Consider the following 12,224-nt stretch of genomic DNA (forward strand, 5'->3'; position numbering starts at 1 on the left):
GGTTAAGGTTAGGAGTGGGGTTTGGGGAGAGGTTCAGGTTAGGAGTGGGGTTTGGGGAAAGGTTCAGGTTAGGAGTGGGGTTTGGGGAGAGGTTAAGGTTAGGAGTGGGGTTTGGGGAGACCTTAAGGTTAGGAGTGGGGTTTGGGGAGAGGTTCAGGTTAAGAGTGGGGTTTGGGGAGAGGTTCAGGTTAGGAGTGGGGTTTGGGGAGAGGTTCAGGTTAGGGTTAGGGTTAGAGGGTTAGGGTTATGGTTAGGTTTTGAATATAATTGTGTTTCGTGTCAGCTAGTTTGTTTTACGGTTAGGGTTAGGGTTAGGGGGGTTAGGGTTAGGGTTAGGGTTGGGTTTAGGGGTTAGGTTAGGGGTTAGGGTTATGGTTAGGTTTTGAATATAATTGTGTTTCGTGTCAGCTAGTTTGTTTTACGGTTAGGGTTAGGGTTAGGGTTAGGGGGGTTAGGGTTAGGGTTGGGGTTAGTGTTAGGTTTCTAGTTTTGAGTCGGTTGATCCACTTCCATCTCTGACACGTGGAAGCCGAAGGGGGGGAAAGGGAATGGGTGCACTCCACAGCATTGACGCGCGGGCCAGGGGGGTCCGGGCGCACCCGGACAAAGTTGTAGACCCCATTGTTGCCCACTGGTGAAAGAGCCCTAAGGTGCGATGGCTGGGCGTTAGAGTCAGTCCGTCAGTAGGGTTGGGGTTAAGGTTGAGGTGGGGGAACACATGCATACACACATAAGAAGGGATACGCCTATACACATATTTTTTATACAAAACATACACATACATCCTCACAAGTAGTGTGAGGGATGACACACAACATGACACACCTTCCTCCTCGTGTGTGTATATTTATATAAGGGCTGTGATATCTGTGTGGGACCTGCCTTCCTTATTGCAACACTACAGATCAAGAGGAGCCCCAGCCTCAACGCGTTTCTGCCTTACTCGGCTTCATCAGGTAGCAGGGAGAAAAATATGAATAAAATTAAGAATAAAAATAAAAATGCTGTAAGTTGTAATAATATGTGTATATATCTATATGCGTAGTGCGGTGTTCTGTGTGGTTTACTTACCGTTGATGTAGTCCTGGTTAAGTGTGTGGAGCGATGTGCTATCCAGTTGTCTCCCTGTAAGGTTATGAGGTGTGCTGCCACCTGGTAAGGATTATTTTGATTGGTCCGTACTGTTACTAAGCCTAGCAGCAGAGAACAGGTTTTGGGGTGAGGAGTTCAGATTAAGGTGAGATTTGAATAGGGATACAGTTGAAGTGGATATGGAGTTAGAGTAGAGATCAAGCACACCTGACAACAATACAATGGAGACCCAATATGACAAAAGTACAACCCCGTGGTAACACAAGGTTTGTAAAAATGCCATATGGTATGGATGAAACATGTAATGTGATAAAATAGGGATCACAATACATTATAATAGACAGACAGGTGTCATGACGTTGGCCTGTGGGTAAGGTTTATGACCCCCCCCCCCATAAATACCTTTCTCTCTTCCCCTCTCTGAATCTACTGAAGGACGTGAATAGCCTGTGTTAAATATAGAGAGTCTGGGAACATCAAACAAATGGGGAAAAGGAACCATATTTTGTTAATAAAACCAGTTGGAAATATGCTTGATAACGTAATGAGTATGGATTTCATTTCGGTTGTCATCTGAGACATTATGACTGATGACAGGACGACATAAACTGTATCTGAGAAAGTATACACCCTCTAGTTATCAGAGTCACATGGAATTGTTATGCAATTGAAATGTTTGATATTGAAAATGTTTGTTAGGAGATGAAATGTAATTTTAGCTTCCGAATGAGAGATTTGGGTTTTCATAAGGAAAGTGCCCTGCTTGATCAGTGGCCCAACCCTGTGAAGAGACCAAGGGGTTATAAACGATGAAACACCTCCCTCCCCCTCTCCACTATATAATCCTTTGACGAAAAGATAACCAGGGTGGTTCCAGTACGGGAGGTCTGCAGCCTCTACGTTAGAAGGACACACATGTCAAGTACAGAACTAAGCCAACCTCGGCGTGAGCTCTGGTATGAACTGGTATGAACTTTGAGCTTATTCACTACAGAAATACTACTTGAGTTAGCAGCGGCCGCATCTACGACCAATCTACCGAAGCGCAGCTCAGAGTAAATATTTATTGCATTTTCCTTTTCCAAATGGGCGGTAATTTAGAATGCATAAGACAATGTATTTACGATAGCATAGCTGCTGTTTCTCTGTTCCTAAATCTTCCCGCTCTTTCATTCAAGCCCAACCCCCTTTCCTTTGTGTAACCAGCCGTCATATCTGTTCCGTCTACCGGGACGTTTTCTGTATGACATCATTGTATTCTGTGTATTTGTAATTCTGTGTGATTAGTTAGGTATTTAGTAAATAAATAATTAAACCCAATTTTGTATTGCTGATTCAACTTGTTAGCCAGGGTTCGTGAAGATAGCCAAGAACTTACAACTTTCATTATGAGACTGAAAATAAAACAAGGGTTAATATTGACTGCTATCGATGTAAAATATTACAAAGTATTTTAAGAGTTTATTCGGAAGATAACGGCTCTATAAACGTTCTTCCGTGGTGCCCCGACTTTCTAGTTAATTACATTTACATGATTAGCTTAATCAGGTAATATTAATTACAGAGAAATCATTTTATAAGTTAGCATGTCATATCACTTAATCCGGCATAGCCAAAGACACGACACAGGGTTAACCTGTTAGGGCTAGGGGGCAGCATTTGCACGTCTGGATAAAAATTTTTTACCCGATTTAATCTGGTTACTAATCCTACCCAGTAACTAGAATATGCATATACTTATTATATATGGATAGAAAACACTCTAAAGTTTCTAAAACTGTTTGAATGGTGTCTGTGAGTATAACAGAACTCATTTGGCAGGCAAAACCCTGAGACATTTTCTGACAGGAAGTGGATACCTGATGTGTTGTATTGACTTTAAACCTATCCCATTGAAAAACACAGGGGCTGAGGAATATTTTGGCACTTCCTATTGCTTCCACTAGATGTCACCAGCCTTTACAAAGTGTTTTGAGTCTTCTGGAGGGAGATCTGACCGAACAAGAGCCATGGAACGATGATGTCGCATTAGACACCTGGCGCGCAAGTTCATGTTGGGTACCCTCGTTCCAATACGTTATAAAAGAGTATGCATTCGTCCACCTTGAATATTATTCATGTTCTGGTTAAAAAAGGCCCTAATGATTTATGCTATACAACGTTTGACATGTTTGAACGAACGTAAATATATTTTTTCCCCTCGTTCATGACGAGAAGTCCGGCTGGCTTAGATCATGTGCTAACAAGACGGAGATTTTTGGACATAAATGATGAGCGTTTTTGAACAAAACTACATTCGTTATGGACCTGTGATACCTGGAAGTGACATCTGATGAAGAGAATCAAAGGTAATGGATTATTTACATAGTATTTTCGATTTTAGATCTCCCCAACATGACGTCTAGTCTGTATCGCAACGCGTATTTTTCTGGGCGCAGTGCTCAGATTATTGCAAAGTGTGATTTCCCAGTAAGGTTATTTTTAAATCTGGCAAGTTGATTGCGTTCAAGAGATGTAAATCTATAATTCTTTAAATGACAATATAATATTTTACCAATGTTTTCTAATTTTAATTATTTAATTTGTGACGCTGACTTGACTGCCGGTTATTGGAGGGAAACGATTTCCTCAACATCAATGCCATAGTAAAACGCTGTTTTTGGATATAAATATGAACTTGATAGAACTAAAAATGCATGCATTGTCTAACATAATGTCCTAGGAGTGTCATCTGATGGAGATTGTAAAAGGTTAGTGCATCATTTTAGCTGGTTTTATGGTTTTGGTGACCCTGTCTTTGACTTGACAAAACATTACACACAACTCTTGTAAATGTACTGTCCTAACATACTTTAAATTTATGCTTTCGCCGTAAAACCTTTTTGAAATCGTAAAACGTGGTTAGATTAAGGAGATGTTTATCTTTCAAAGGGTGTAAAATAGTTGTATGTTTGAAAAATTTGAATTTTGACATTTATTTGGATTCAAATTTGCCGCTCTTGAAATGCACCTGCTGTTGATGGAGTGCACCACGGGTGGCACGCTAGCGTCCCACCTAGCCCATAGAGGTTAACAACATAAGGTCAGACACACATCCATACACACACATACCCAGAGAGGGGCTAGGACTGCAGTTAGGGTTAGGGGTTAGGGTTAAGGTTAGAGTTAGTGTTAGGAATGGTTAAGGTTAGGGTTAGAATGGTTAAGGTTAGGGTTAGAATGGTTAAGGCTAGGGTTAAGGTTAGGGTTAGAATGGTTAAGGTTAGGGTTAAGGTCAGAGTTAGAATGGTTGAGGTTGGGGTTAAAGTTAGGGTTAGAATGGTTAAGGTTAGAGTTGGGGTCAGAGTTAGAATGGTTAGGTTTTAGGGTTAGAACGGTTAAGGTTAGAGTTAAGGTTAGGGTTGGGGTTAGAATAGTTAAGGTTAGGGTTAAGGTCAAAGTTAGAATGGTTAAGGTTAGGTTTGTGGTTAGAATGGTTAAGGTTAGGTTAGGGTTAGGTGAGGGGTTGGGTAGGTCTTGCAAGGTCCAATTGTCAACGGAAGTGGAAAGCATAGTTCAACCTAGGAGTTACTCCCCATCGGATCCTTCTTTTCATCTCCACGTTGTCTATGTATTTACTCCGTGTCCGTCTGTCTGTAGTCCTGGATGTTTTCAATCATAAGTAGAATTGAGAGTTATTCCCTTCCAGGATCCTATCTCCCAATTATCCCATGTCTAGTCAAATCCAGCTAGTCTGTATGGGTAAACTCGATGTAGGATCAGGCAAAATCCCTTGAGTTGCGTACCTTGTGCAGGTCTGTCCCTCAGTTGGTTGCCATGTGTCCCTGTCGAGTGGTAGTCATTGGTGTCTAGGGTTAGGGTTAGGGTTGGGGTTGGGGTTGGGGTTAGGGGTGAGGGTTAGGGGTTAGGGTTAGGTTTCTAGTTTTGAGTCGGTTGATCCACTTCCATCTCTGACACGTGGAAGCCGAAGGGGGGTTAGGGTTAGGGTTAGGTTTGGAAAAAAAAACAGACGAATCTGATATGCACTGGCACAGGCAAAACTTTAAATAAATGGTAAAACCATAGTATGAAATACCTTAATTACTAAAAACAGGGGAGGGGGAAAAAAAGGGGGGAAAAAGGAAAAAAATATTGATAAAAAGATTACCCGGAAAATAAAACCTGGGTTCACAACCCGAAATGCAATCCCAAAGGGATAGAGGCCAAAAACCAAGGTCAAGACAATAAACCTGAAATTAGGATGGGCATAAAAGTCCAGAGGTTGGAGTTCGGCACGCCAGCTCCAAGGGTTAGGGCCAGACAGGGGATATAAGGGTTAGATAAGGGGGTATAAGGGTTAGGGTTAGATAAGGGGGTATGAGGATTGGGGTTAGATAAGGGAGTATAAACGTTAGGGTTAGATAAAGGGGTATAAGAGTTGGGGTTAAATAAGGGGGTATAAAGATTAGGGTTAAATAAAAGGGGTATAAGGATTAGATGAGGGGATATAAGGGTTAGATGAGGGGATGTAGGGGTTAGGGTTAGATGAGGGGGTATAAGGGTTAGATAAGGAGGTATAAGAGTTAGAGTTAGATAAGGGCTTATAAAGGTTAGGGTTGGATAAGGAAGTATAAGGGTTAGGGTTAGATAAGGGGGTGTAAAGGTTAAATAAAGGGATATAAAGGGTTGAGGTTAGGGTTAGATAAAGGGGTATAAGGGTTAGGGTTAGATAAGGGGGTGTAAGGGTTAGGGTTAGATAAGGGGGTGTAAGGATTAGGGTTAGATAAAAGGATATAAGGGTTAGTGTTAGGGTAGGGGTTAGGGTTAGGGTTAGGTAAAAAGGTGCAGAGGTTGAGGTGAAAGTGGAAAATTAGGGTTGGGAACTGGGGGTTGGAGTTAGAGTTAAAATCAACCCAAGGATCAGGGTTAGATATAGGGTCTAGAAATTAGGGTTAGGCATGAGGATCTAGGAATTAGGGTAGATAATTAGGATTTTAAAATTAGGGTAAAATATAAGGGTCTAGGATAGGGAATCAGGATTTCGAGAACTAGGAATTCCAAAGTCGGGGAACCACCCAACAAACACACAAGTAAAAAATACATATACAAAACAATAATAAGTGCTACTACACAAAGGCAAGACCACAATAGACGGATTAACGTCCCACACTGAGTGTAAAAATAAGTTCTATCCAGTTCAAATAAGTGCTCCAAAAGTATGCGAAAAAGTAAAATAAAACCACGCCACACAAAAAATGTAGATAAATAAAATAAGTGTCATCATAAGTGCTGAAGAAGCATATAAAAATATATATAAATTCATAAATAAACAATTAAAAAGAGACATAATTGAATCCTACAGACGAAGAACCGTATATGTGACATTTTTCAAAAAAACGAGATATACATGAAAAATCATTATTGGACACCCTTTTTCTATAGTGAACCGGTTTCACAAGCTTTCCACGCGCTAATTAACAATATGTTTAAATTTAAAGATAGACTCTCGTGGAATAACCGTTTATGTGCACCACTCAGAATGGACGGACAAGCGCACAACTTTTCTGTTGCTGATGAAAATCACCGAAATGTGGGAAAGAAACGTAAAACAAAACTAAAAGAATGGAAAGACAGGCAAAGGAAGATCTTACGGGATGCGGGAAAACCCTATACAAATCGTAAGGGTCAAGAAAAAACTGGGAAAAGCTGTCCAAAAGAGGTATGTGGAAGAACCGTATATCAAACAATCAAGCTAGCTAGCTATAGAGTACAGTAACTAACATGTATGTTCTGGGTTGTCTAATTTGTAACTATAGAGAAAATATTAGCTAAAGTTCGTTGGCTACTAACTTATACATTATCGTTACAAATGTTATTGCTAGATTATAGAAGAAACATAGCTAGCTACTTTTTGTCCATCCACCGGATGATTCGACATGGCTACAGTAGCTAGCTAGTTATATGTAACGTTACACTGTATCCTGCAGGGAAGAGCGTGTTCCACGACGTGCAGAAAGGATTGTGGAAAGTTGACTGATGAGCGCAAGCTGCATCTGTTCAACAGTTTCTACACTGTCCCATACGAGAAACAACAAGCACAACCAGCAAAACCATTCAAGGTGATGAGGATGCAATGTGAAGACTTCAGTCACCTCCCAGATTCTGTTCTCAAGTGACCAGCTGGACTACAGATCACTTCAGTGAGGTGGTTAAAAGTCACATGTATTGCACAGAGAATAGTTTACTAACATCCCATCAACATGCAACATGTTGTTCTAACAATAAAATATCCTAATGATTCCCTTTTTTTATTCATTACAATATACATCTCTGTCACCACATTTAGCATCAACTCTAAGCAGTTAATACTTATTTACTGCTGTCACCTCAGTACAGGACATTTCTTGCCTTTAGCATGGGTTTAACGCAATTCAAAACTTAATTGCAGATCATAGTGTTAAACGCAAAGAGAATGGTTTTCTGAACGTTTTGTAATATTGACCTTAGGGACCTGCATAATGGACATGCATATTGGCACATCACATTGATCCATATTTGATATGTACAAGTTGTACTTCTTTTGATTGAATTAATTTAATTGTATTCTATTTTTGTAGTTATTCTATGGTATGTTCACATTGAGGGCTTCATTTTAAATGAGACTAAGATTTCATGACTCAACTTTTAAGAAAAGTCATCGGTGCTAAAGTTGATAGACCACCTTTAAATGAACCTCCATTAAATGAATTAACTACATATTGCATTTAAGTTATTTACATGAAGGGCATCTGTACTTGAAAGTACTTAAAACATCATATCAGGTATTAAAAAAGGACATCTTACAAGTGTCATGCAACATGTCACATATACTGTTCTTCCACAAACTGAAATCATCACTGGAGATATACTGTTCTTCCACATTCTAAAAATTAAAACGGCAATAAAAAAAGTATTTTTTGAAATAACAAAAAAATATCAATTGTTGTTGGAAGATATGAGTATGGTGAATTATTTGTCAACCATAAAACACCCAATGTGGTACACACAATGAATAATATAAAAATAACTGATTATTTTGAAATGGAAAAATTGTCACATATATGGTTCTTCGTCTGTAGGATTCAATTAAGTATAAAATTAAGTGCTTTCATAAATAAATAGACAAACATACCCCACTAAATATGCAAAGTGCTTTCAACTCAAAATAAGTGCTATGGGGGTATACAAAGAAATAGGATAAAACCACCCCACACGAAGATATATATAAAAATAAATAAATAATTAAATGATTTCGTAAACAAACATTTATCTTGAGCGGTTCTCCCACAGCCCCCCACCATCCTGTCCCCCCCCCCCCAAAAAACCACTCATCCAACCCCACCAGAGATGGCACCTCCCATCAGGTAAATAAACCAGAATAAATTTAATATTTTTCATTCAGGCCCTTGGGATCTATTGTTTGGAGGCGCCCAATCCAAATTCTTTCCATCCCCTGTCGTTGTTTCCTAGACCAGGCCCCATTTGTCTCCAGACCAAAGATACTCAAATTATCAATTGCATGTAGGCCAAAATGTAAATACAACACAGTGCTCTTATTACCTTTAGCCATATTGTATAGGTGTTGTTTTAGTCTAGCCTGTAGAGCATTCTTGGTTTCTCCTATATAAATCTTTTGGCACAATTTGCACTTAATTACATAAATCAAGTTTACCGTTGACCATTTGATTCTCTGTCTTATAGGGAACCCAGAACCCGAGAAGGCATTGGTGATATATTTTGGTCTCTCCAGATATTTTTCCAATTTATTAGGTTCCTCTTTCGGCCGGAAGGCCGAGTGGACTACCTTATCCCCAAGGTTTTTATTTTTCCTATATTCTGAGATTATTCTACAATCTAACAGCCCATCCACCGCTTGTTGCGCTTCCCGGAAGTTAGACCTCAACGTCCTACTAAATCCACCCAAGCTCCTAGAGTATGTAGCAACAAATGGTATCAGATTATGTGTTTCTGCTGTTTTATTGTAACCCTCTTCCCTTCCAAATAATTTTCCTACCTCTGCTTTTATCTCCCTAAGGAAACGTTTTGAATATCCCCGTGGCCCCAAAGCTCCAAAAAGAATGGTTGTTGCCTCCTCCACATGCTCACCCAATGTACAAATTCTATTGAACCGGATCAACTGGGATTTAATTATCCCTCTAAAAGGTATGTTTTGGATGATAACTTGCCTTATGTAACAAAGCATGCCTATCTGTCTCCTTAAAGAAGACTTTAGTAGCCAATGTTTAGTCTGCCCCTCAGAAGGTACAAAGAACCTGAGTGTCTAAAAACTCTAGTTTTTCCCTTTGTATATTGTGGGATATTGTAATTGCAGGATGATGTGTATTTAGGGATTCTAAGAAACACTCAAACTCCCTCATAGAATTCACCCAGATCCCAAAGATGTCATCCAAATACCTGAGATACAAAGAGGGGAGGGTCTTACACTTAAAAAACACTGTCTCTTCCCAAAAACACATATATAAGTTGGCAAAGGCTGGGGCAAACTTCTTACCCATGGCAGTGCCATGGATCTGAAGATAAAACTTATCATTAAAATTAAAATCATTCCTCAATAAACTCAACTCCAACAAATCTAAGATTTCTTTATCCGGGCGCTGGGGGTCAGGAAACCTATCAAAGGCCTGTTTAACTGCCCGCAGTCCCAAAGAGGTATCAATATTTGTATATAGTGAGTTGATATCTATTGAAAATAGGAACGCCCCCAATGGTAATTCAAGACCTTTAAGTTTACCAACAAAATCATATGTGTCTTTTACATAGGAAGCATGCTTCTGTGATAGCGGATTGATGAAATAATCAATATATTCGGCAATTCGATATGATTCCGATCCACAGTCACTAACAATTGGGCGGCCACTGGGGATCTGAAAGGGCACTGACCACTCTTCCAAAGGTTTATGGATTTTTGGGAGGAGATAGAATTGTCGCGTTCTTGGTACATCTGGGCCCAGAAGGTAGGTATATTGCTTTGGAATGATAAACTTTTTTTCGAGCAATTCCAACAATATCATCTTAATCATGTTTTGAGTCTCAGATTGAATAGAGTGATCTAATGCGACATCATTTTTCAGGTTATTCAGTTGTCTGTTGGCCTCCAATAAGTACTGTACTCTGTCCATGATTACAATCTGTGATCCTTTATCTGCAGGTTTAATAACTATATTCCGTTTTGACCCCAACAATTTAATAGTGTCTGACTCCAATACCGTCATATTTCCCCCAGTTACCGGCCCCGGTCGGAAGCGCCTAAATGCCTCGAGATCCTTCCTAATCAATGTTTGAATGGATGGAGATATCGATTTTATTCTGGGTTCCCAAACCGAGGGATCTGTAAACGGTACAAAAGGGATGTCAGTATCATAATTAAAATGATCCAACAATTTCAGCCTCCTATGATATATGTGTAAGTCCCTACGAAGCTCCATCCGGTCTAAAATTCCGGGAGTGGGGATAAAAGACAATCCCCGTTCCAATACATTTCTTTCTATCTCAGAAAGCATATATGAGTGCGAGAGATTAGTAATATTTGAATGTGGAGCTGTATTAAAGCACTGTTCTCCCCTTACATGTTTAAATTATCCAACCAAAAGTTTAAGATGGTATTTCCTGTTTCAGATGTCCAATGTACTGGGTCCCGTGGCAGTATGTGAAACCTAAGTTTACTAATCTCAGGTAAATAATTACATTGCTCTAGGATCCTTCGATTAAGTTGATCCAAGAGTAACTGTTGCTGTTTTTCCAGTCTATCTGAGTAGTTAATAATGGGCACGTAGAGTATGGCATTAGGAAATGTATTTTCTGCCACTTTCAACAGTTGTTGTAGTTGCATCCAGGAGGTTAACGCCAGCTGTTTCAAAAGGCAGTTGTTTAAACCTCCCGATAACACCACCTTCTCCACTGTTGGATGTTGTTCTAGTTTTTCTACTACTCCTTTTAAGTGGTGGAATGTAGCCCCAGGGAAGCTATCTGCTTGCACTCTGGAATCGGTAAACCCAGGTATCCGTGAAATATTAGTCTCCAATTATAACAATTGGTTTTCTAATTGTAAGTTCCCAATCCAAAATTTTCCTGGTAGAATTTGGGTGTCTAACTGGTTCAAGGCTAATTGATCCCGTCCTCCTAACAGGTAAATTAATCACCGGGGTAGAGGAAGACACCCCTGGATAAGCTTTGGCTGGTATAAGTCCCACTGTTTTACTCTTACCTCGGCCAAGAGGAGAAGTCCCCGAAGGGAGTAGCAGCGGGGAAACCGGAGCAGCGGCAAATTGGGACCGCCCTGGGGGCTCAGACAAGGACGTATTTAGGAAAAGTTCTGTTTTGTCATCACTTATCATCATCTGTTCCTCCCCCTCTCGGTTCCCAATCGCAACCTCACACGGGTCCCGCTCCCCTCCAACTCCAGGTTCCTCCTGGCCAGAGTCAGACAAAGAGGCAATAGTATTACTGCATTGTAGGACAACATTGCTATATAAGAACCTCTCAGGGCCATTAACAAAAGCCTGCCTCACCTGTGTTTGTTTCCCAATCTCCACCCCCCCTGGGGCCAACACTATTGTTAATGGATCTCCAGCCAATGCTTGGGGTCTAGGGGAATATGTTTCAGCCATAACCAAGATAGTTTCCCCCCCCCCGGGAGATTAAATCCAGCTCTAAAGCTGGTAGACTTGGGGGCGTCCTAGCGGTGCTCCTCTTTGGTCTGTTTTTAGCCCCACCCTTAACTAAACCACTTGCTGGACTACCATTTCCCACTCCCACCACATTACTGGGGGCTGGAGACAGGACACCCGACAAGGGCGGAAAGGCCTCCATAGTCAATTGGCCTGGACCTACCACCTCGCTAGCACTTGCCTTTGGGAGCATAGCCTGTAACGTTGCCACTGAGGACTCGGTAAACTTACGTCTATATCTTACCCTTGCCCAAGCAACAGCTCGATCAAAGGAGTTAGTATCAAATCTTCCCACCTCCTGTAGCCCTGCTGCCAGAACTGAATCATAGTGGTCCACTAAGATGCACATATTAGTGTCCATCCAGTGGTCCGTATTCTCCTTTACCAGTTCCAAAACGGTGGGATTGGGTGAGGAAGGCTTGATAA

At 40.6% G+C, this 12,224-nt stretch overlaps 1 long non-coding RNA gene across 1 annotated transcript; it reads left to right on the forward strand.

Moving 5' to 3' along the window:
• Positions 1 to 6,455: 6,455 nt before the first annotated feature.
• On the forward strand, positions 6,456 to 7,371 carry LOC123728101 (uncharacterized). The gene is made up of 2 exons (XR_006759945.2): positions 6,456 to 6,790; positions 7,059 to 7,371. It is a non-coding gene; the product is annotated as an uncharacterized LOC123728101 (long non-coding RNA).
• The last annotated feature ends 4,853 nt before the right edge of the window (positions 7,372 to 12,224 follow it).

This window comes from Salmo salar, chromosome 11, assembly GCF_965601325.2.
Source record: "Salmo salar chromosome 11, fSalSal1, whole genome shotgun sequence".
Lineage (NCBI taxonomy): Eukaryota > Metazoa > Chordata > Actinopteri > Salmoniformes > Salmonidae > Salmo > Salmo salar.